The sequence below is a fragment of the Carcharodon carcharias genome, chromosome 1, assembly GCF_017639515.1.
Source record: "Carcharodon carcharias isolate sCarCar2 chromosome 1, sCarCar2.pri, whole genome shotgun sequence".
NCBI lineage: Eukaryota > Metazoa > Chordata > Chondrichthyes > Lamniformes > Lamnidae > Carcharodon > Carcharodon carcharias.
Window position 1 is genome coordinate 230,187,406 of NC_054467.1, and position 24,969 is coordinate 230,212,374.

The following is a 24,969-nucleotide window of genomic DNA, read 5'->3' on the forward strand; positions in this document are numbered from 1 at the left end:
GGAGCCTTTATGAATTCCTGCAGTTCATCTTGTAGATGGTACACACTGCTGCTACTGTGCATCGGTGGTGAAGGGGGTGAATGTTTGTGGATGTGGTGCTGATCAAGCAGGCTGCTTTGTCCTGGATGGTGTCAAGCTTCTTGAGTGTTCTGGGAGCTGCATTCATCCAGGCAAGTGGAGAGTATTCCATCACACTCCTGATTTGTGCTTTATAGATGATTAACAGGCTTTGGGGAGTCAGGAGGTGAGTTACTTGTCAGACGATTCCTAGCCTATGACCTGCTCTTGTAGCTACATTGAGATCCTTACTTTTCCTGATATATATTAGTTTTCTAGATCTGGTGTGCAGGAGACAATTTCAAAGTTTGTGGATGATACAAAAATTGGAAGCATTGTAAACTCTGAGGAGGGCAGAGTAGAACTTCAAGTAGACATAGGCAAATTGGTGGAGTAGGCAGAGAGGTGGCAGGTGAAGTTCAATGCAGAGAAGTGTGAGGTGATTCATTTTGGTAGGAAGAACATGGGGAGACAATACAAAAATAAGGGGTACAACTTTAAAGGGTGTGCAGGAGCAGAGAGACATGAGTGGACATGTGTATAAGTCATTAAAGGTGGCAGGACAGATGGAGAGAGCAGTTAATAAAGCATATGGTACCCTGGGCTTTATTAATAGGGGCATAGGGTACAGGAGCAAGGAGGTTATACTGAACTTGTATATGACATTAGTTAGACCTCAGCTGGAGCACTGTGCACAGTTCTGGGCTCCACACTTTACGAACGATGTGAATACAATGGAGAGAGTGCAGAACAGGTTTACAAAAATGGTTCCCCGGGATAAAAAAACTTCAGTTATGAAGGTAGATTTGAGAAGTGGGACTGTTCTCCTTGGAGAGGAAAAGGCCTGAGTGAAGATTTGATAGGGATGTTCAAAATCATGAGGGGGCTGGGCAGAGTAGATAGGGAGAAGCTGTTCCCACTTGTCAAAGGATCAAGAACGAGAGGGCACAGATTTAAAGTGAGTTGCAAAAGAAGAAAATGTGACGTCAGAGTGGTTCAGGTCTGGAATGCACTGTCTGGAAGTGTGGTGGAGGCAGGTTCAATCGAAGCATTCAAGAGGGCATTCGATGATTAGTTGAGTAGAAATAATGTGCAAGGTTACTGGGAAAAGGCAGTTGAATGGCGCTGAGTCATAATGCTCATTTGGAGAGCTGGTGCAGATACGATGGGCCAAATGGCCTCCTTCTGCACTGTAACAGTTCTGTGATTCATGAAATTCCATGAAGGTTTTCTTGGTCTCCCACTGTAACTGTGGCAGGAACCACCAGGGTTTGGGGCTGAAAAGTGTTGTTTAAAACCTTTCCCCTTGTGTGTTTTTCCGGTATCCCACTGGAACTATGCTCCTTAAAAAGAACCTCGAGGTAAGCTTAAATTTTTCAGTTACCTTTATTGTGCACTCCTGCTCCTCCTGGACCCATATTCAACTCTTGAGCACTTTCGACCACTGGTTACACCCCCGCCCCACTGTGCCACCTTCCCTAAGATCAACCACATGTGAATTGTCCTTGTGGCCTTTGCCAGCTGCACTTGGTGCTGCCTGGGACCCACCAGCTGCTCCTGGGGTCATGACTGGTGCTAGCAGCTCTCTGATATTGAACAGATGAGGCTGGTGGACCAATCTCCTGTAGTTCCGTCACTGACTTCTTTGGACATGATCCAATTTATAGGTCCATGCCACTCCAGTTAAACATTGGGAGGACTGAAGCCATCTTGCTGTAAAAATAATGATGTGTTAATGATGCACATCATTATTAATGCGCAAAGTAACCAGTGAATTCAGGGGATTAAGAGATATGCTGTGAACTCTCTAGCATTTGGTTGATCTATAGCGCTCTGCCATTTGCCTCACACAAATGGAATCTTGTCCTTAGCATCACATTACTTTTAAGAATTTGCTGGGTTTACGCATCAACTTCCCATTGACCTCAGAGTGGAATGGCAGGACTGGTGATCAAGACCGTAAGTATCTTTTTACTGATGTAATAATTGTTAGTGCAATGCCAATCAACCTCTCTGCCCTGTTAAATGTCTGAAAGCAAGTTGATGAAGGATGAAACTGGAGCCAATCCTTATTCAGTTTCAATTTATTAACAGAGTGAACATTACAAGTATATATCTTCTAACTCAACCACCCCACATTGCCTGTAAGTGCCTCTTTATGTGTGCTCGATTAACAACCCAATCAATCCACGTGCATATAGTTAATCACAATTAATGTATAATTAACATGGCCTGGAAAGGGAACAGGTTAAATAGCTTAATCTCATTCCTGTATGCATTACATTCTTAGAGATTTTTAAAATGTCATGTTTTTACTTAGTTATCCTTTCTGTCTCTTTTTTCACTCTCTCCTTTAACCCAGTTATATTTTTCCTCTCATTATTTCTCTTTCTGTATTTGATTTGACTCAAATCCATGCTCCTTCTCTACCATTCTTCTGTTTCTTTCCCAATCCTTCAATCGCATAGGTTAAGGAGATAGGCAGTTTAAAAAAAATCATTCATGGGATGTGGGCTTCACTGGCTGGGCCAGCCTTTATTGCCCATCCCTGATTGCCCTTGAGAAGATGGTGGTGAGCTGCCTTCTTGAACCGCTGCAGTTGGTCCTATTATTCACTAGCATCTGATATTCCTCATTTACATCATTGGGCCATTTATCCCTTACATTTTTAACAAGTTGGGACCCAAGAAAAGTTTGTGCCAAAGGGTGCAGTTTAACTAATACTATACAGTGTGAGTTGTTCCACTTCAGCAAGATTAGGCCAGTTGTCTTCAGTTCCCCCCACAAACTCTGTTCCCTAGACATTGACTCCATTCCTTGCCCTGGCCACTAACTAAAGCTGAACCTGATCTGGATTTCCAACCACATATCCTCTCCAGCATCTAAGCTGCCCACTTCCACCTCTGTAATGTTGCATGCCTTCGCCCCTGCTTCAGCTTATTAGATGCTGAAATCCTTGTTCATGCCATTGTTACTTCGAGAGTTGACTATCCCAAAGCTCTTTTATCTTCCATCCTCTGTATACCCAAGCTCATCTAAAACTCTGCTGCCCACATCGAAGCCCCATTCACTCATCAGTCCTGTTCTCGCTGGCTGGCTTTGACTCTCAATTGGAAAACACCTTAATTTTAAAAAATTCTCATCCTTTGTTACAAGTCCCTCCTGCTCTGGCTCTGTAATCTCCTCTAGCCCTTCAATTTTCCAAGATCTCTGCACTCCTTCAATGCTAGCCTGTTGGGCATTCTCAATTTCTATGGCTCTATCATTGGATGCCATGCTTTCAGCTGTCTGGATCCTAAACTTTGGCATTCCCTCTCTGCCTCTCTACCTCTCACTCTTCCTTTAAGGTATGCTTTAGACCTAGTCTTTCATTGGTTCTAATATCTCCAATGTGGTTTGGATTCAAAATTTTGTTTGATAATGCTGTGGTGAAGCACCTTGAGATGTTTTTCTAAGTTGGCATCTTCATCAATGTAGCATTGTCCCAGTATTACATTAGACAGGCAGTCTCAAGTTCTGATATGGGTCTGGGGTGCAGTTCACAATGGCAGATTTCACTCCTCATCCCTTTAGTTTGTGAGGACAATTTCCTCCTCCTTCCTCAGTTCATACCAACATATTTATCCCCACCCACCAGCCCCACCTCCTCCCACCTCAATTCCTGCTGGCAACTTTCACTTCACCGCTGCATACTCATTTCATCGACTCTTGCTGGCACTTGTTGTCCCTTCTGCATTCAGCTCCAATTCCTGCTACTATCTCCTGCTGCTTCAGAAATGAAATCCTGATCAGCAAAAAGTATCACAGAAATTCTCACACAACAACATTTTGGCCAGAATTTTCCATGGTGGCTCCTCCCTGCAAGTTACAAAGTCAGGGCGAGTTTGCCTCTTCATGACTGGGAAATACCAACTTAATTCAACGGCTTTTGGGCTGTTAATTGGCTCAGGTTATGATTTCAGCCTCCTGAACTACATCCCCCACTGCCAATCTGGGAGGTCCTGCCTCCAAGAGCCAATCAGATAGCTGGCAGCTTTCCAGTTCCAGCAGCGCCACCAGAAATGGTGGCCAGTGTAGGCACTGCAGCCAGTCCTCAGGAGGGCCATATCTGCAGCCAGATACCAAGGTGAGTGAGGCTGGCAGGCTCTGGTGAGGGAGGCGGTGGGGGGCATCGTGTATAAGAGGGCAGAGTTGGGAAGAAGCAGGGGCAGTGAGTGCCACTGGGGGGGCCCGTGTTGGGTATGTGGTGCCTGGACAAGAGAGGCCCACCCAAACTGCAGCCAGGCCATCAGGGTTCACCTGATGATCTCGCCCCGCCACTGGTAAAATGTCAGCGGTGACGGGAGGAAACCTGTAAATGGCCATTAATCGGTCACTTAAAGGCCTCAATTGGCCCAATGGCAGGCCGCCCAAAACCTCCTCCGTCACTGATACAATTCTAATGGGTAGGCCTCGGTCATGGCAACGCCTGCTGTACCACCCAATTTTATGTCTCCCTCCCTGCCAGCTGCCTCCCGTGATAGTGGGTGGGAGGTGGCAGCGAGGGGAAGTAAAATTCCAGCCTTTTATTTCTGGAACATCAGGAGGAATGAATGGCTTTGAAGGGTAGGAGTAATATTTTTACCGACTCAAGGAATTAAAAAAAATTCACAATGATGTATACCGTGCATGCCTAGCTCTGAAACATGGTTAGGTAATTGAGTCAGTTCTATATCACTGGGTAAAGGAAATGAAAAGTTAAAACTTAGGCTCATACTGAAAATGGACAGTTTTTTTTATATATGCGCAGTTGATGAGACATGCATACACAATGAGAAATGCTTGCATACACAATGAGAAATGCTGCAGTTGACGGCCCGGTCCATTGTGCTCTAAAACTGCTGTTACAAACAGGTGACAATGAACTGTTCCATCTGCAATTCATTGTAAGGGACAGCAAGAACTGGTTGAATGATGATGGGTACTACAGTATGTATGAATCACAAAAGATTAGTATGCAGGTACAGCAGGTAATTAGGAAAGCTAATAGAATGTTATCGTTTATTGTGAGGGAAATTGATTACAAAAATAGGGAGTTTATGGTTCAGTTGTACAGCGCATTGGTGAGACCACATCTGGAGCATTGTGTACAGTACTGGTCTCCTTATTTACAGAAGGATGTAAGTGCGTTAGGGAAGCAGTTCAGGGAAGGTTTACTAGATTAATACCAGGAATGGGCAGGTTGTCTTATGAGGAAAGGCTGGACAGGTTAGGCTTGTATCCACTGGAATTTAGAAGAGTAAGAGGCGACTTAATTGAAACCTTTCAGATCCTGAGGGGTCTTGACAGGGTGGATGTGGAGAGGATGTTTCCTCTTGTGGGAGAATCTAGAACTCGGGGTCACTGTTTGAAAATAAAATGTCATTCATTTAAGACAGAGATGAGGAGAAAGTTTTGTGAGGACGTTTTTTCACAGGGATCTTTCAAGTTACCTGGCCTAGTTGAATGCATCAAGTCAACATAACGTGGTGGTTTCGATTGATAGCTGTGAATAGGTAGCTGCTGTGGGCCAGACTTGTGGAAATTAACAGCTAGAAGCCTCTGCTTGAATTTAAAAAGAAGGACTTGCATTTATAAAGTGCTTTTCATGACCATCGACCATGTCAAAGCACTTTGAAGCCAATTAAGTACTTTGGAAGTAAGTTACTGTTGTAAAGTGTGAAACCAATTTGCAGACAGTAAGCTCCCAAAAACAGCAATGTAATAATGATCAGATAATCTGTTTTTGTGATGTTGATTGCAGGAATAAATTGGCCAAGACATAGGGGAAAACTCCCCCACTCTTCTTCGAATTGTAAAAAATATATTAATTCACAGCACGTGGGCTTTGCTGGCTGGGCCAGCATTTATTGCCTATCCTTAATTCCCCTTGAGAAAGTGGTGTTGAGCTGCCTTCTTGAACTGTTGCAATCCATGTGGTGTAGGGACATCCACAGTGCTGTTAGATAGGGAGTTCCAGGATTTTGACCTAGTGACAGTGAAGGAAAGGCGATATATTTCCAATTAGGATGGTGAGTGGCTTGGAGGAGTACCTGCAGGTGGTGGTGTTCCCATCAATTTGCTGCCCTTGGCCTTCTAGATGGTAGTGGTCATGGGTTTGGAAGGTGCTGCCTAAGGAGCCTTGGTGATTTCCTACAGTTCACCTTGTAGATGGGACACAATGTTGCCACTGTGCATCGGCAGTGGAGGGAGTGAATGTTTGTGGATGTGGTGCCAGTCAAGTGGTCTGCTTTGTCCAGTTTGGTGCCAAGCTTCTTGAGTGTTGTTGAAACTGCACTCATCCAGGCAAGTGGAGAGTATTCCATCACACCCCTAATTTGTGCTTGTAGATGGTGGACAGGCTTAGGGGAGTCAAGAGGTGAGTTACTCATCGCACGATTCCGAGCCTCTGACCTGCTCATGTAGCCACAGTATTTATTTGGCTAGTCCAGTTCCGTTTCTAGTAAATGGTAAGCTCCCAGGGTGTTGATAGTGGGGGATTCAGCGATGGAAATGCCATTGACCAATAAGGGGAGATGGTTGGATTTCTCTTGTTGGAGATGGTCATTGCCCAGAACTTGTGTGGCATGAATATTACTTGCCACTTGTCAGCCTAAGCCTGGATATTGTCCAGGTTTTACTGCATTTGCACATGGACTACTTAGTATCTGAGGAGTCATGAATGGTGCTAAACATTGTGCAATCATCAGCGAAGATCCCCACTTCTGACCTTATGATGGAAGGAATGTCATTGATGAAGCAGCTGAAGGTGGTTGGGCCTAGGACACTACCCTGAGGAACTCCTGCAGTGATGTCCTGGAGCTGAGATGATTGACCTCCAATAACCATGGCCATCTTCCCTTGTGCTAGGTATGACTCCAACCAGCGGAGAGTTTTCCTCCTGATCCCCATTGATCCCAATTTTGCAAGGGTGCCTTGGTGGCACACTCAGTCAAATCCTGCCTAGATGTCAAAGGCAGTCACTCTCACCTCGCCTCTGGAAGTCAGGAGCTGAGTGGCCCTCACCCAAAATGACTGTCAGTGAACAGATTATTGCCAAGCAAGTGCCTCTTGATAGCACTGTTGATGACCTCTTCCATCAGTTTATTGATGATGGAGAGTGGACTGATGGGGCGATAACTGGCCAGCTTGGATTTGTCCTGCTTTTTCTGTACAGGACATACCTGGACAATTTTCCACATTGCCGGGTTGATGCCAGTTTTGTAGCTGTATTGGAACAGCTTGGTTAGGGGCGCGGCAAGTTCTGGAGCACAGTATTATTGCTGGAATATTGTCAGGGCCCATAACTTTTGCAGTATCTGGTGCCTTCACCCGTTTCTTGATATCATGTGGAGTGAATCGAATTGGCTGAAGACTGGCATCTATGATGTTGGAGACCTCTGGAGGATGCCGAAATGGATCATCCACTCGGCAATTCTGGCTGAAGGTTGTTGCAAATGCTTCAGCTTTATCTTTTGCACTGATGTGCTGGGCCCCTCTGAATTCTAATTGGATGTATTTGTGACTAACTTATATTTATGGCCTTTTTTTTTGGACTCCCCCAATTGACTCTTGATTCAACAATACTTGATATTCAGGCCAGCTTCTGGCCTGCCATAATCTAGTGCTGGGAGATAGCCAGCTCTCAGACCCCTTGCTCTATCCACTTCTTCTGCTCTGGCAAGGGATGTGAAAGTGGCTTAGCTTGACCCCCATATTCTGCTTTTCACTCTCCCTTATTTTTGTTGCAGCAAAGTATGTGACCCGTACTCAGAGATCGATCAGGAATTATGCTTGACTAAAAGTATTTAAACTCACTGACATTGGAACTTCCATTTTTAATATACATCTCAAACTGTCAACAGGTGAGGCAACTCAGTGCACTGTGAGTTTTGTACATGCCACCAACATAATTGCTCTCTTCCAAGGGAAGGAGTCGTCTTAATTACAAGCTTAAGGAAAATCAAAAATAAAGCTTGTTATTTTTAAGTCTCAATAGTCTGGCAAGCATGATGCACTGTCAAAAAAGGAGATAAGAAACTCTAGTCAGTCTATTTTTGTACAAAGGGAGGATGAGTAATATAAATGTGCATATGCCAAATTACTTCAGTTCCTTCTTTGACTGCCTCAGAGAGATGTAAATGAACTCCACGAGAATTGCAGGCCGTTTTGCAAGTTTCAGGAAGAACAAGTTTTGTATTGTGTAAGATCTCCAAACACAGAACTGTATAACTATCAAAGTCAGAAGAAAATAATCAAACTTTCTCCCCACAAAACATGTCCAGTCCGCTTTACTCTAGGACGTGGCTCACTCATTTATCACCGAGGTAGAATTTTGAAATTTTGCAGAGTAAATTTGCTCCAAAATGAATGATTTAACGGGGATCAGGCCATTTCCAATTGGTTAATACCTCTTTGACCAAGCTTTTGGTCACCTGTCATAATATCTCCTTATGGGGTTCAGGGGCAAACTCTCTCTAGTGACACTTCTATGAAGGGCCTTGGGACATTTACTATGTTAAAGGTACTATGTAAGTGCAGGTTGTTGATTTAATCATTCTTAAATAGTTTAACTGGATTCATTTGGCTGTTAGATTTGTTCCCTAACAGGAAAAAAAAACCAGCACTGTGGGTGTACCTACACCACACGGACTGCAGTGGTTCAAAAAGGTGGCTCACGAGCAATTAGGGATGGGCAACAAAAGACGTACTGCTCACCTCCCATCCACCTGGCCCCCCACCACCACGGAAATGAAAGTCGGCCCCTTAGTGGAAGGAAGGCCCACCCTTGACAGATCCTGCAGTCCCAGCAATTCCTGAACTCAGTAGTGAGTGCTGCTGGGACTGTAAGCAGGCCATGTATAAGTGTCATGGACAGCGGACCCAGGTAAGTCCCAGGCTTTTAGGGCAGGGAGGAATTGGGCACCCGAAGGAGGGGAACGGATTTTAGAGGCTAGACGGTAAGGCACAAAGGGGGGATTAACATCTTGGGGGAGGGTGCCCTCCAATGCACACAGGGTACTCACCCCCTGCCACAATGGTGTGCCCCCCCCTTTGCTTCCTGCCTTTTCGCATAAGTTGATTTAAAAAACAGCCTTCCCACTCTCGCCTGCCTGCCACTGCCTACGTATCATGGTGGTGGATGTGGATTGAGGGCAATAGTTGGCCCTTAAGGCCCTCAACAGGCCTAGGGGTGGGTGGGATAGTGGGCCTCTTACCCACTCCCCCCATATTATGGAGACTGTGTCGGAGGTAGGTGGGAAGGCAGTGGGTTAGCCACTTGACATATTTTACATGCCTAGCAAGGGTGCCGTAAAATCCAGCCGAAAATTGCAGGCCTTACCTGTGACACTCATGTCCCAAGAAGGAATTTTAAAAAATGAACAACCAACAGATGGCTATCCTTCTTGAGCTTATGGCTTAGCTAGATGGCTGCTGGTGCCTTGTTGTTGTCTCACTCCTTTTCTCCTTGGCTCTCCTGCCATTAGCCTCAAGCTTGCCTTTGGTGCTCTCATGAGTAACTTTCACTCCAGCTGCGTCAACACTTGGCGGATTTTCCTTTGTTTCCTTGCCTCCTTTTTCAGGCTCGTAGCTGCAGTTTCCACCCTTGGCAGTGCTATTGTTTTCCTTCTATATTTGTCGATCAAGCCAGCCAAGCTTGTCGGATCCCTCATCAGTGATGATTGTCATATTCTCCACGCTTCCATTCCCCCACCACCACCATAATAATAACTCTCTATATGTACTGGGCCTAAACAATTAGAAGAAATGGAGAAGTTAGAAAAGCTGCAGTTGTTCTTCTCAGAACAGGGGAAAGCTAATAAAGATGTTCAAATTTATGAGGGATTGGTTGCGCAAATAGGGAGAAAATCTTTACAATGGCAGAAGGTGCGGTAACGGAGACAGATTTAAAGCGATTGGCCAAAGAACCTGAGGGGAAATGAGAAAAAAAACCATAGCAAATTTATTAACTGAGATGCCTAAAAGGGTGGTGAAAGCAGAATGAATTGCAATTTTCAAAACGGATTTGGATAAATAGTTGAGGAGGAAAAAAGCAGAGAATTTATTGGGAAAGAACTGGGGAATGGGATGAATTGGATAGCAATTCCGATGGGATGAATGGTGTGTGGAATGATTCTGTGAATCCAGGTTGTTGTTGTTTTGTGACTTTAAGCCAGTGAAGGAGCATTTATTTTTCACCAGTTTAGGAGCAGCCTTTACTGTTCCTTCAGGCCAATGCTGGGGATTATTTGTGTCCCAGACACACAAAATGCTGGGTGAATTTTTGGCAGTGAGCAGATGAGTCCAATCTTGGGCATGAAGAAGAATTGAGAATAACGTCTTGCTGCTCCCTGACAAGAGGTGGGGTTGGGTGTGGGCATGGGGTGGGGTGCATTTTATGTTATTTCCAGGAGGGCACCAGCAGTTGTTCCTTAGGCCTAATACACAACATGTACTCCATCCCATGCTTGCTGTTCTACATTGGCTACCTGTCCAGCAATGCCTAGATTTCAAAATTCTTTTTGTTGTCAAATCCCTCCATACCTCGCACCTCCCTATTTCTCTAACTGCCTCCAACTCTCGAACCTGCTGAGCTCCCTGTGCCTCTTGTGAGTTCTGGCCTCTTGCACACCTTATTTTCTTCACTCTGCCTCTGGCTGGCATGCCTTCAGCTGCCTTGGCCCTACACTCTGGAATTTGCTTCCTAAATCTCTCTGCCTCTGTATACCTCTCTTTCCTCCTTTAAGATAATTCTTAAAACCTACCTCTCTTGATCAAGCTTTTGGTCACCTGGCCGATAGTGTCAAATCCAGTGAGAGAGATGCCCACTTGGGTCTCCAGACCTGGGTTGTGGCCTGGACCTCCTAAAGTTTCCTGAAAGATTCCTGGAGTTTTGGAAAAGCTATCCAAAGCTTCCCTGCTCATTCCCAATATACATGCAAACTTACTCTCTTCAAGCATATGTCCAATTTCTTTTTTGGAAGTCAGGAATGAAACTGCTTCGAGCACCCTTTCAGGCAGTGCATTCCAGATCACAATAACACATGGTGTAAATTATCTTTATACTCTTACTTTTATGAATTGTCTTAAATCTGTGTCCTCTGGTTACTGATCCTTCTGCCACTAAGCAGTTTTTCCTTATTTGCTTTATCAGATAAAACTCTTTACGATTTTGAAGATATCTATTGATGACCACTCCAGCTGCTTCGCCCCAGCACCTCCTCCAACAAAGCCTTTGATGCTGTAAGGAGAACATTGCCAGATTCCCTGGTAATTTCTCCATGTAACTGAAATCTTTCATCCTGGCACCATACTCGTCGTACTCCCCTGTGCCCTTTCTATGGTTTTGACATCCTAGTGCTCAGAATTGGCCACAATGCCCTTGCTAGGGCTTAACCAGCATTTTATGAAGGTTTACCATACTTTCCTTGCTTTTTTTACTCTCTGTAGAAAGCTCAAGAATCAGGGAATCACAGAATCACAGAATCACACAGTGCAGAAGAGGCCCTTCGGCCCATCGAGTCTGCACCGACCCGTGAGAAACACCTGACCTACCTACCTAATCCCATTTACCAGCACTTGGCCCATAGCCTTGAATGTTATGACATGTCAAGTGATCATCCAGGTACTTTTTAAAGGATGTGAGGCAACCTGCCTCCACCACCCTCCCAGGCAGTGCATTCCAGACCGTCACCACCCTCTGGGTAAAAAAGTTTTTCCTCACATCCCCCCTAAACCTCCTGCCCCTCACCTTGAACTTATGTCCCCTTGTGATTGACCCTTCAATGAAGGGGAACAGCTGCTCCCTATCCACCCTGTCCATGCCCCTCATAATCTTGTACACCTCAATCAGGTCGCCCCTCAGTCTTCTCTGCTCCAACAAAAACAACCCAAGTCTATCCAACCTCTCTTCATAACTTAAATGTTTCAGCCCAGGCAACATTCAAGTGAATCTCCTCTGCACCCGCTCCAGTGCAATCACATCCTTCCTATAATGTGGCGACCAGAGCTGCACACAGTACTCCAGCTGTGGCCTCACCAAGGTTCTATACAACTCCAACATGACCTCCCTGCTTTTGTAATCTATGCCTTGATTGATAAAGGCAAGTGTCCCATATGCCTTTTTCATCACCCCACGAACATGCCCCTCCGCCTTCAGAGATCTATGGGCACACATGCCAAGGTCCCTTTGTTCCTCAGAACTTCCTAGTGTCATGCTGTTCATTGAATACTTCCTTGTCAAATTACTCCTTCCAAAGTGTATCACCTCACACTTTTCAGGGTTAAATCTCATCTGCCACTTATCTGCCCATTTGACCATCCCGTCTATATCTTTCTGTAGCCCAACACACTCAACCTCACTGTTAACCACCAGGCCAATCTTTGAGCCATCCGCAAAATAACTAATCCTACCCCCCATATAGTCATCTACGTCGTTTACATAAATGACGAATAATAGGGGACCTAGCACAGACCTCTGTGGTATGCCACTGGACACTGGTTTCCAGTCACTAAAGCATCCTTCTGTCATCACCCTCTGTCTCCTACAACTAGGCCAATTTTGAATCCACCTTATCAAATTACCCTGTATCCCATGTGCATTTGCCTTCTTTATAAGTCTCCCATGTGGGACCTTGCTAAAGCTTTGCTGAAATCCATATAAACTACATCAACTACAGTACCCTCATCTACACACCTGGTCAACTCCTCAAAAAATTCAGTCAAATTTGTTAGGGATGACCTCCCTCTGACAAAGCCATGCTATCCCTGATCAAACCTTGCCCCTCCAACTGGAGATAGATTCTCTCATTCAGAATTTTCTCCAATAGTTTCCCTACCACTGACGTGAGACTCACTGGCCTGTAGTTCCCTGGCTTATCTCTACAACTCTTCTTAAATAGCGGAACCACATTAGCTGTCCTCCAGTCCTCTGGAACCTCCCCTGTGGCCAGAGAGGAATTAAAAATTTGGGACACTGTGATCTCCTCCCTTGCATCCCTCAGTAGTCTGGGACACAAATCATCCGGACCTGGGGATTTCTCCGCTTTTAAGCCTGCCAATACCTCCAATACTTTGTCACTGTCTATATCAATTTGCTCAAGAACCTCGCAGTCTCTCTCCCCGAGTTCGATACCTTCATCCTCATTCTCTTGGGTGAAGATGAATGTGAAGTATTCACTCAACACTCTACCAATGTCCTCTGGCTCCACCGATATATTGCCCCCTTGGTCCCTAATGGGCCCTACTCTTTCCCTGGTTATCCTCTTCCCATTGATATACTTATAGAATATCTCGGGATTTTCCCTACTTTTACCAGCCAGAGCTTTCTCATATCTCCTCTTTGTTCTCCTAATTGCTTTCTTAAGCTCCACCCTGCACTTTATGTACTCCACTAATGCCTCCGCTGATTTGCTCCCCTTCTACCTGCTAAAATCATCTCTTTTCCTTCTCATCGTGTCCTGAATATCTCTGGTCATCCATGATTCTCTGGGCTTATTACTCCTTCCTATCACCCTAGAGGGAACATGTTGAGCCTGTACCCTCCCCATTTCCTTTTTGAATGCCCCCCCACTGCTCTTCTGTAGATTTCCCCACAAGTAGTTGTTCCCAGTCTATCCTGGCCAGATCCTGCCTTATTTTACTAAAATCCGCTCTCCCCAATCCAAAACATTTTTTTGCAACTTTTCTATTTCTTTGTCCATAACAAGCTTAACTTGTACCATTAAGATAAAAGCAAAAAACTGCAGATGCTGGAAATCCAAAACAAAAACAAAAATACCTTGCAAAACTTGAAGGGTCATTCGGACTCGAAACGTTAACTGTGTTCCTCTCCGCAGATGCTGCCAGACCTGCTGAGTTTTTCCAGGTATTTTTGTTTTTGTTTTAAATTGTACAATGTTGTGATCGCTATCACTAAAATGCTCCCCCACCACCACCTCAGCCACCTGTCCAGCTTCATTCCCCAGAATTAGGCCCAGCACTGCGCCGCCCCTTGTTGGACCTAAAAAGTTCTCCTGTACACATTTCAAGAAATCCACTCCATCCAAGCCCTTAATGCTATGGGCAGAATTTTGCTGTCAGCAAGCAGGGGGAGGGGCCTGCTCGCTGAAACGTAAAATGACGCGTGATGACGTCGGGCAGAACCCCTGGCATCATCCCACCACATGTAAATTTTCAGGAAGGCGGGGGCACAGCAAAATCAGCTGCAGGCCGGCCGACCTGTCAGTGGCCAATTGAGGCCATTGACAGGATCATTTAAACAATTAAAGGACCTGCCCGTCCAACCTTAAGGCTGGCGGGCAGGCCAGGAGCCCCGGCGGCAAATATATAAAACATGAAACCTTATTCACCGGCAGAATGAAATTTCATGCAGGGTTTTAAAAAGTTTAATGAAGTTATAATGTAAATTATGAACATGTCCCATCTCATGTGACATTGTCACATAAGGGGGACACGTTCGGGAATTTTTTTTTTCTATTTTTAATCTTTTTCATAGTGGAAGCGATCTCCCTGAGGCTGCACTTTGCCTCAGGGAGATGTGTGCTCTTTCATGCGCACAGGAAACTTCCCGTCGGATGTCACGCTGGGTGGGCCTTAATTGGCCCGCCCCCATAAAATGGCGGTGCAGCCCACTTCTCCAGCGCGGATAGGCTCCCCGCTTGCTGGAGATTGGATCGGGCCCGCCCGCTCGACAGGCAGAACATTCTACCCTATGTCTATCCCAATTAATGTTGGGAAAGTTGAAATCACCTAATATAATTACCCTATTATTATTGTTTTTACACACCTCCGCAAATTGTGCACATATTTGCTCCTCAAATTCCCACTGGCTACCTGGGGGTCAATAATAAACACCTAACAATGTGGCTGCCCCTTTTTTATTCCTAAGCTCTACCCACAAAGCTTCATTCGATGCCCCCTCCAAGATATCATCTCTCCTTACTGCAGTAACTGACTCCTTAACTAATAATGTAACACCTCCTCCTCTTTTACCCCCTTCCCTGTCTAGCCTGAAGATTCTATATCCCGGAATGTTGAGCTGCCAATCCTGCCCCTTGCTGAACCACGTCTCAGTGATGGCTACTATTTCACAATTCCAAGTGCTTTGTCCTGTTGTGTGCATGCACTCCCAGGCTTCAGTGTTCCTGCACTTCCTTTAAAATTGTACTATTTAGTTTATGTTGCCTGTCCTCATTTTCCTTACAAAAATAAATTGCTTCACACTTTTCTGCATTAAATTTCATCTGCTTCGGAGCTGAATTTTCTGACAGGCTTAGAGCTTTCTGCACATCAGCTTCTATTTTGTTGACTTTTGATGCCCTCTGAAGTGATCAAGCAAGCTGATCATTTGTGAAAATAATTGCTGCTTCAAGAAGGTGGCTCACCACCACCTGCTAAGGTCAACTGGGGACGGGTGAGAAATGCAGCCTTGTTAGTGCGGCCCACATCCTGAGGCAGAGAAAAGTGAATAATGCCGTGACTGTCAGAGGGTTTGCAGTAATTATCTTCAACAACAGTAAAATATGCCACTTATCCCCTAAAGACTATGTGTTGTAGGGTGGCCGAGTTGTGCTATTAATGATAGAGTTGACCTGCAGACACTTCTTGGGTGGAAGCATTGGCCAGGATTTTCTGGTTGTCGGGTGGGCTCGGCAGACGGGCCCGGGTGCAGTCGGGAAGCCAACTGCCGCCTGCGATCGGGCCCCAACCGCGATCACGCTGGCTGGCCCAGCACTCGTAAATGCCGTGCCATTATCAGAAATGACTACTCCTGGTAGTCTATGAATGGCAAAACTCTGATGTAGTTTCTCAATTATTGAGGTCGACGTTGGTGACTTCACCTCATATATGTCCAACCATTTTGAATGGACATCGACAATGAGCAGAAACATTGTTCCCAGGAAAGGTCCAACGTAGTCTATGTGTAACCGCACTCAGGGTCTATCTGGCCACTCCCATGGGTGAAATGGAGCTGTCACTGGCAACTTTTGCAGCTGCTGACATTGCACACAGTGCTTTGCTAAATTCTCTATTTTGCCATCCATCCCAGGCCACCATAGATAGCTTCGTGCTGTGATCTTTATTCGGTACATTCCTGAATGTGCACTGTGTAATTCAATTAAAAGTGGCTCGTTCCATTTGGAGGAACTATCACCCGTGCTCCCCACAATAAGATGCCATCCTGGCTGGTTATGTCATGCCTTCTGTTGAATTACGGTTTCATATCATCAGATTCGGTCTCCTGTGACCAACCCTATTGCACTTATTCTCATATCTGAGATGGGACTGGGTCTCGACTTGTCCTGTCTCTGATCTGTAGAGCGCAAACCGGTGAGGAATGTAATAAATTTAACAATAAAACAAGTTCCTATGGAACTGGGACGTGCTCATCATTTTCTTGCAAAGGCAAACAACTAAGGGCATCGGCATTTGCGATTTAATTGCCAGGCCTATGTACAGAAGTGTATTCGTATGCTGTCAGGATTAAAGGCAATTGCTCTATTCTTGCTGAGGCTATGGGTGGTATAGCCTTGTTCTCACTAAACAATCCTAGCGATGGCTTGTGGTCTGCAATTATTGTAAAATGACAGCCGTGTACGCACTGGTGAAATTTCTTAACACCAAAGATGATGGGCAGGCCTTTTTCTATCTGTGTGTATTCCTATTTCACTGTGGTGAGCGTTTTTGATATGTAACCAATTGGCCATTCTGTGCTGTTGTCCATCCGATGAGATAGCACTGCTCCTACTCTGAAGGGAAAGCACCAATTCTTTCATCTGATCATAATGCACTGATAGGTTGGACGAGTGCAACAATTTTTTTCACCTTTATGAAAGCTTCTTTCTGGGTCACCTCCCAAGACCAATATTGGTTCTTTCTGAGTACAGAATGCAGGGGGGCCAGCACTGTAGACAAACTGGGTAAGGACCGCCCATAATAATTTACCATTCCTAGGAATGATTTGAGCTCTGAGGTGTTCTTTGGCCCAGGTGCCTCTCTTATGACTCTCACTTTCTCCTCAGCTGGGTGGAGGCCCTGTGAATCTACCCAGTAACCCAAATAAATTACCTCCCTCTCATGGAGCGTACACTTTTCTTTTTTCTAGCGCAGACTTTAATCTCAGCCTTCTTTTTGACTTCACTATTGGCCAGACTTCTCTCAGATGCAAACTCAACTTGTCTGAGCTCAGTGGCTGAGTCTTCCAAAATTTCATTATCTGTCTGCTTCTTGGAAAATTCTATGACTTTTGCTTCCAAAGCCTCTTTGGCTTCATTTAGCTGATTCTTCAGCTCTTCCATCTCTTTTTGTATTTGTTTGCTGCCTCCTGGAAGATTAAACATTGTTGTGTCTTCTCTGCCAATTCATTCCTCAGTTTGTTCAGAGAAGTGCTTTCTTTTTCTCTTCATATTTTTCCAGAGGTACAAACTCTGACCTGAGAGAATTTTGAAGTGTGTGAAGGTCTTTCAACAAAGTTTTCTTTTTCCCTGTGAAGGTTGCTCACCTCAACTCAAACTCAAGCAGGGTCTTTTCAAGTTCTCTCTGCTGTTCTTCCAGGTTTTGGCTGAAGGCAGTCTGCATTTCTTCAGGTTGTTGAGTCCTTACACACTCCTTTTTCAAAACAGGCACGCTTCCAGCTTCCTTTTGGAATCTCAGTGGCCAATCAAGGTTGATTCCCCTTTGCCAATTTCCCCTAGAAGGCTTGGTTCTCTGCATCTCAATACCAATACTGGCAACTTTGAGAATTGGCTTCCATAATGGACAATTACTCTGCTTATGCTTTTTCTTGAATGTCTTCACCCATTTATGTTTTTTAGCTTGGTGTCATTTCTTCTAAACTTAATTAATGTTCACCATTAGTCATATATCTGAAGCTATGTTCCCCAATTACTGTAATGGAAGCTCCCATGTCCACTTCCATTCTAACAGGTTTGCCATTTACTTTCACTGTGACAAATATTGATTCTGTCTTTCCAACTTTTAGATTAAATGTGTAAATATCTGAATTTGTTTCTGGCTCTTCTACATTGTAGATTTCATTGGGCTTCTTCTTTTGTTTACAAGTCTGCTTGAACCTTTCCTTGCAATGCCTCATCATATGTCCATTTCTATGACAATAGTAGCATTAAAACTGCCAATTGCTAAAAGACTGATTGTTTCCACCTCTATTGAAATTATTCTTCGGTTTCGCTGCTAAGTTATTTTTCTTTATTCTTCAGCTAGTGGGAGCTATTTCCGCTTCTCGGTGGCGTCTTGCTTTATCACGCTTCTTTCAGCTGGGTTTCCCACCCATTGTGGAGGATGGTGCCATTTTGCACATCCTCTATTGCTTTTGAATCTCTTACAGTGCTTTCCATGTCCAACGCTATCTCTAGCGCCTTCTTGAAATCCAAATTCACTTCGGACAATAATCTTTTCTGAATAGTGTCCTCTTTCACACCACACATTAAACGATCTCTGAGCATGTCGTTCAGAGTCGTACTGAACTCACAATGTTCTGACAGCTGCTTTAAATTTGCCACATAGCACGCAATTGTCTCACCCAGGGCTCTATTTCATTAATTAAACCTGAACTTCTGTGTCGTGACTAATGGGTTGGGTTGAAAGTGACCCTTCATGAGGTCCACCAATTCATTGAAATTCTTCGAATTTGGCGCACTGGGTGCAGTCAAATTTCAAATCAAGCTGTAGGTTTTTGCCCCCACAAGTACTCAAGAGGACCGCTCACCTCTTCTCTTCCCCTGTAATCTTGTTCACTTGAAAAAAGAAAGTGAGGCGTTCTATGAGTTGAGACCAATTGCCTGTGGCTGGCTCAAAAGTATCAATTCTCCAAAATTGTGGCATTTTGAGAGAGGATAACATCTTCAGTTCTAATGGAGCTTGCTACTTACAATTACTGGGTGAGGCACAATGCCAACTTCTTTTTAACTTGATTTCTTCTGTTCAATCCTGTTTTATCCTCATCGCCAGTTTGTTGTAAGGTGGCCGAGTTATGCTATTAGTCATAAGAGTTGACCTGCAGGCATTTCTTGAGTGGAAACAATAAGTTTATTTACAGTATACTCAGCAGCCACTACATGTGTGCTGTCAACTCCAACTCTTTCTCTACACTGACTTTTGAGGTAGCCCATGCTAGAATCCTGTTGGTTACTGCAGATCATGTAATCTTCCTTAACAAGTATTATTCTTAAAGGTACATTACACACAAAATAAAACCATAATTACTACAATTATGATTAACATTATATCTATAATCAGGCAGAATCATGGACCCAGGGAGCTCTTGGGACAGCTCTAACTTTCAATATTGGCCAAACAAATGGACTGCATGTAAGTTTAAAAGGAAAGTGATAACTTGGCAAATTCCAATCCACAGATTAGAATTCTGTAATACTAACCAAATAAAAAATCAAACCAAATACCTGTGTTAATTTTTAGAGGGACAGAATTGAAAAGCAGAGAGGTTAATTTGTTTAACTTGTACAGAACCTGTTTTCAGACCACACCCAGAGTACTGTGCACCATTCTTATCTCCATATTATAAAAAGGACACAGAGGCATTGGAGATGGTACATAACTGAGTTACAAGTATGACACCCGGAATTAAGAGGTTATATAAATCAGGAAATATTGAAAGGAGTGTGGTTCTTTTCCCTAAATAGAAGGCTGAGGTGTGACATAATAAAGGTCTTTAAAATTATGTTGTGGCTCAATAGGGTAAATGTAGAGAAGATGTTTCCACTTAAGGGAGCCAAAACTAAAGGTCATTAATATAAAATAGTCAGGAATAAATTCAAAAAGGAAATTAAGAGAAACATATTTACCTACAGAGTAGTCAGAATGCAGAACTTGCCACCATGTGTAATAGTTGAGACGGATATCATAGATTAAAGCTTAAGTACATGGGAAAAAGGTAGAAAAAGATATGCCTCAGATTTAAAATTATTAATTGAGCTAGCATCCACTGCTTCTTGTGGAAGAGAGTTTGGCACTTCTGCCATGCATTACACATTTCCTAACTTCTTTCCTGTAAGGCCTGGTTCTAATTTTAAGGCTACATCCCCTCGCCCACCAGTAGAAAAAGTTTCTCTCTATCTACCCTATCAATTTCAAAATCCAAAACACCTCAATCAAATCACCCACTAACCTTCCAGATAGGAGAGAAAACAAGCCTAGTTTATGCAACCTCTCCTCATACTCTCAATTTTGGAACCCTGGTAACATTCTGGTGGATTGATGCTGCACTCATTCCAAGGCCAATAGTGTGGAACCTAGAACTGAACACTCCAGTGCTGTCTAACCAGGGCCTTGTATAACTGTAGTGAAAGCTCCTCCTCTTTATATTCTAGGCCTTGGCTTAAAGGCTAATATTCCATTAACCTTTTTGATTATTTATTTGTAAGTCTATTGCATTTTAGTGATCTATGTACATGAATCCAAAAAGCTCTTTGGATCTCCACTTTTCACCATTTAAAAAAATACTTTGGATCAATCTTATTTTGGTTCAAAATAGATGACCTCACACTTGCATTGAAATCCATCGGACAGTTTCACCCGCTCACTTAATCTATCAATGGGCAGAATCTTCCAGTCCCACCAACAGCAGAAAAGCGTGGCGGGTGGGGGAACGTAATTTGTTGTGAGGCCAAAAATCATTTTCCCAATGTTGGGATGTACTTTTGGAATTCTGTTCTCGGGACTTCAAGGGCAGGTTAAAAGCGGGTCGAGTTTCCGGATGAACAATGTCGGGAAACCCTTTTGCATGCATTAGCATGTCATGCATGCTCATGAAAAGGCCACTCACTGGAATTAAGTTCTTCCACCAAATTAAGTTCCCCATCAGTCAGAAATTGTAAGGTTCACATTTACGACTGCACATAAGTGGTGTGCACTTGACGAGCTTGACTTATATAAAAACAAAAAAACTGCGGATGCTGGAAATCCAAAACAAAAACAGAATTACCTGGAAAAACTCAGCAGGTCTGGCAGCATCGGCGGAGAAGAAAAGAGTTGATGTTTCGAGTCCTCATGACCCTTCGACAGAACTTGAGTTCGGACCCCCTTTCTGTTTCCCCCTTCCTTTTTTTTTCCAATAAATTATAAAGATTTTCCTTTTCCCACCTATTTCCATTATTAAAAAAAACCCCACTAGAGCTATACCTTGAGTGCCCTACCATCCATTCTTAATTAGCACATTCGTTTAGATAATATCACCAACTTTAACTTTAACACCTATGTGTTCTATTGTACTATTGTCGTTGACATCTTTTGATGATCTGCTTCTATCTCTGCTTGTTTGTCCCTACAACCACACCCCCCCCTACCTCTCTGTCTCTCTATCTCTCCGCCCCCCCACACACACACCTTAATCCAGCTTATATTTCAGCTCTTTCCTGGACTCGAACTCAAGTTCTGTCGAAGGGTCATGAGGACTCGAAACGTCAACTCTTTTCTTCTCCGCCGATGCTGCCAGACCTGCTGAGTTTTTCCAGGTAATTCTGTTTGAGCTTGACTTCTTCCCTGATTAACGGTGAGATGCTGCAGCATTGTCCTCTTTGGGGAGTGTCTGTAAATGCCAGTCTATGCTTGAGACCGGGGGTGGCAGTGCAAGTTGCGTGGAGGATGACCAAGGAAGGGAAGAAGGGTTAGTGGGGAAAGGTGGAGCAGTGGCTGGGCAAAGGTGGAAGGGATAGCGCAGGCTGTCTGGGTGCCCTTTAAGCATGGCACCCGGGCCTTTGACTGCATGAGGTAACGGCGGAGATGGTTATTTCCCTCCTGCCCTCAATGCGAGAATTGGTGAGCTCCTCACGAATGCATATTTAAGAGCTGAACAGCACAAGATTGCATGTGGTCAGCCATCCTGCACCCCCCTCCAGCAGAAATCACTTCCATTTCCTCAACTGCCACTGAACTTAGACTCCAGAACAGAAGATTCTGCCCAACGTCTCTTTGTGATTTTAAGTAATTCGAGACCACAGGCTAAGAATTTCCTCAGAACCCCTCCAGTACCATAACTTCACTGGGCGTACTTACTACGTCTCTAATGCGTGTTTCATTGGCAGATTTGGATCTAGGACTCTCTATTGTGTTGTCTAAGCTATTAATAAATATATTGGCCCAAATCCCTGGGTCAGTGTCAATGCTGAGTGAATTGATGGTGCCTGCAAAGATTTCTGTGACCCAGCTCTTGTACGATCTTTCAGCCATATCTTCCTATGCCGGCTAGAGCATTGAAGGGTCAGCACAGCCTCGCCAGAGGACAATCGTCGGGTGCCAGAAGAGGCAAGAAGGGAAGACATGTCTCCTTTTCACGACAGCAGCTACAGTATTCAGGTAAACTTTTCAAGGTCCAAGCCTTTCAGTTAGTGGGTGAGTACTCAATTTCCCCGCCAGGTCAATAATTTGCTTTCAATTGCATGAGGTTTGATTTTAGCTAATAGTTTCTTACATGAAACCTTATTGAAGGCCTTCTGGAAGTTCACTTAAACTGCGTATCCCCTGTTTAAAGCAAAATTACTGCAGATGCTGGAAATCTGAAACAAATACAGAAAATGCTGGAAAAACACAGCATCCGTGGAGAGAGAAAAACAAAGTTAATGTTTCGAGTCTGTATGACCCTTCAAGAATTTTGCTGAATTTTTCTTGTATTTTCTATTTTTGTTTCACATTCCCCTGTTTACTAGATTAGCTACTTCCCCAAAAAAATCAATTCGGTTCATTGGGCATGACCTACCCTTTTGAATACCATGGGCAGAATTTTACACCTTGTGGGCGGGCGGGTGGGCGCACGCCTGACCTGATCGGGTGTAAAATAACATGAGAAGATGTCGGGCGAGTGTCCTGACCTCATCCCGCACACGCGTGTTATTCAGGTCGGCGTGTGGGTGTCAGAGTCGCGCCCGCCATCAATGAAAAGGCCATTAGCAAAGGCAATCAATCCCGATTTAATGTTGCCTGTGCGATTTTGCGCTCGTTGCACGGGCAAAACGGGCAGGTGGGCAGCCCACATTTTGCAAAACCTCGTCCAAGGGCAGGATTAAAAGAGTCTGTAAACATTGTCAGTGTGAGTAGTGAGGAGTTTAGGAAATAGTTTGCTGCCGGCTGCTTATTTGAACTTGACAGCTTCACCTCAGCTCTGAGCTTCAGTCTTAGCATTTCCAGGCTTCATTTCCAGGCCTCATTGGTGTCTCCAAGGCCCGTGTGGACCCTTCCAGGTATCAGACAGTTTTCTGTTACCCTGGTAAGGGACTGGGGCCTCTGTTGGAGGCATCTTCTCTGAGGAGGAAGAGAGGAGCAGAAGGGAGAGGAGGCCAGGTGCCTCAATGCAGCTGCCGGGGGAGGGATCTGTAGGAGAAGAGGCGCAGGCACAGGGGGTGCAAGGCCAGCAGGAAGTCCAAGGTGGAAGGGGCCGCAGAAGATGCCACTATGATGCTGCCAGGGTTTACAGGCGGCGATGCAGCTACCTCAATATGTCTGATGTGCAATGCCGAAGGAGACTCCGCCTCTCCAGGGAGACTGTGACCTCCATCTGTCAGATGATTGGGCCTGAGATCAGCTCTGACTGTGTGGGTGGACACCCCATGCCTGTGGCTCTGAAGGTCACAGTGACCCTCAACTTTTATGCCTCTGGCTCTTCCCAGGGGTCAGTGGGGGATCTGAGTGGAGTGTCCCAATCAGCTGTCCATAACTGCGTCAAGCTGGTAACAGAAGCTCTGTTCAGGTGGGTACTGACATTTATTCATTTCCAGGCAGACGAGGCCAGCCAGCTGAGCGAGCCAGATGCTTTGCAGTGGTTGCTCGGTTCCCCCGCATCCAGGGTGCCATCGACTGCACACATGTGGCCATCAAGGTGCCAACGGTTCAGCCGGGTCCCTTCGTCAACACGACGGCACTCCAGTTGATGAACGTGCAATAGTATGTGACCAGAGGATGCAAATTCTGCAAGTCTGTGCACAGTACCCTGGCAGCTCCCATGACGCTTATATTCTCAAACACTCCAGGGTGCCGAGGATCTTCAGTGCTCCAGCCTGACTGGATGGATTGGTGCTGGGTGACAAGGACTATCTGTTGAAAAGGTGGCTTATGATGCCTCTCTGCCACCCAAGAATAGAGGCAGAGCAGCGTTATAATAGGAGTCATGCCTCCACAAGGGTGATGATAGAGAGGACCATAGGTCTTCTCAAGATGCGCTTCCGATGCCTGGACCTTTCAGGGGTCACACCACAATACCCCCCAGAGCCAGTGTCACTGATAGTGGTTGCATGCTGTACTCTCCACAATCTGGCCCTGGCAAAGGGAGACCCACTGGAGGAAGAAGATCTTGCGGCAGCTTCACAGGCCACAGATCATGGATCCAATAGTGAGTCAGAAGAGGAGCATAGTGGGGAGAACACTGTGGGCATGGAGGCAGATCTAGGTAATCTCCAAGGAGGCAGGGACACCTTGATCCAAAGCTCCTTCAGCTAGGCTGCCAGAGACCTGCTACCACCTCATGCCAGGGGTGCCACCTCCACCCTGGGTGCCTGAAATGACCCTTTCATTTGAACCCAGAGTCCACTCAGTGCCTGTGCAATAAAGTTTAGAACCACCTACGTCCAGCATTACATACTGACATACCCTGCGCCAAAAACATAAAAAGGTGAAGCATACTCAGTCCATTATGACAAAAGCAAAATTTATGTAATTTTCACAATCTAAACAAATTAACATAACCTTCTCTAATCTTCATTCCCAGACCAGTAAACATAAACAAAACATTCAAGAACAGAAGATCACCTGTGAACAGTCCCTCTTGTGCAAATGGGGCCTTAAACTTATGTTTGTGAGTGTTATGTCTTGGCGCCCCCACCTCACTGGCAGCACATTAGAGACAGCCTGCTGTCTCTGCTGTCTTGT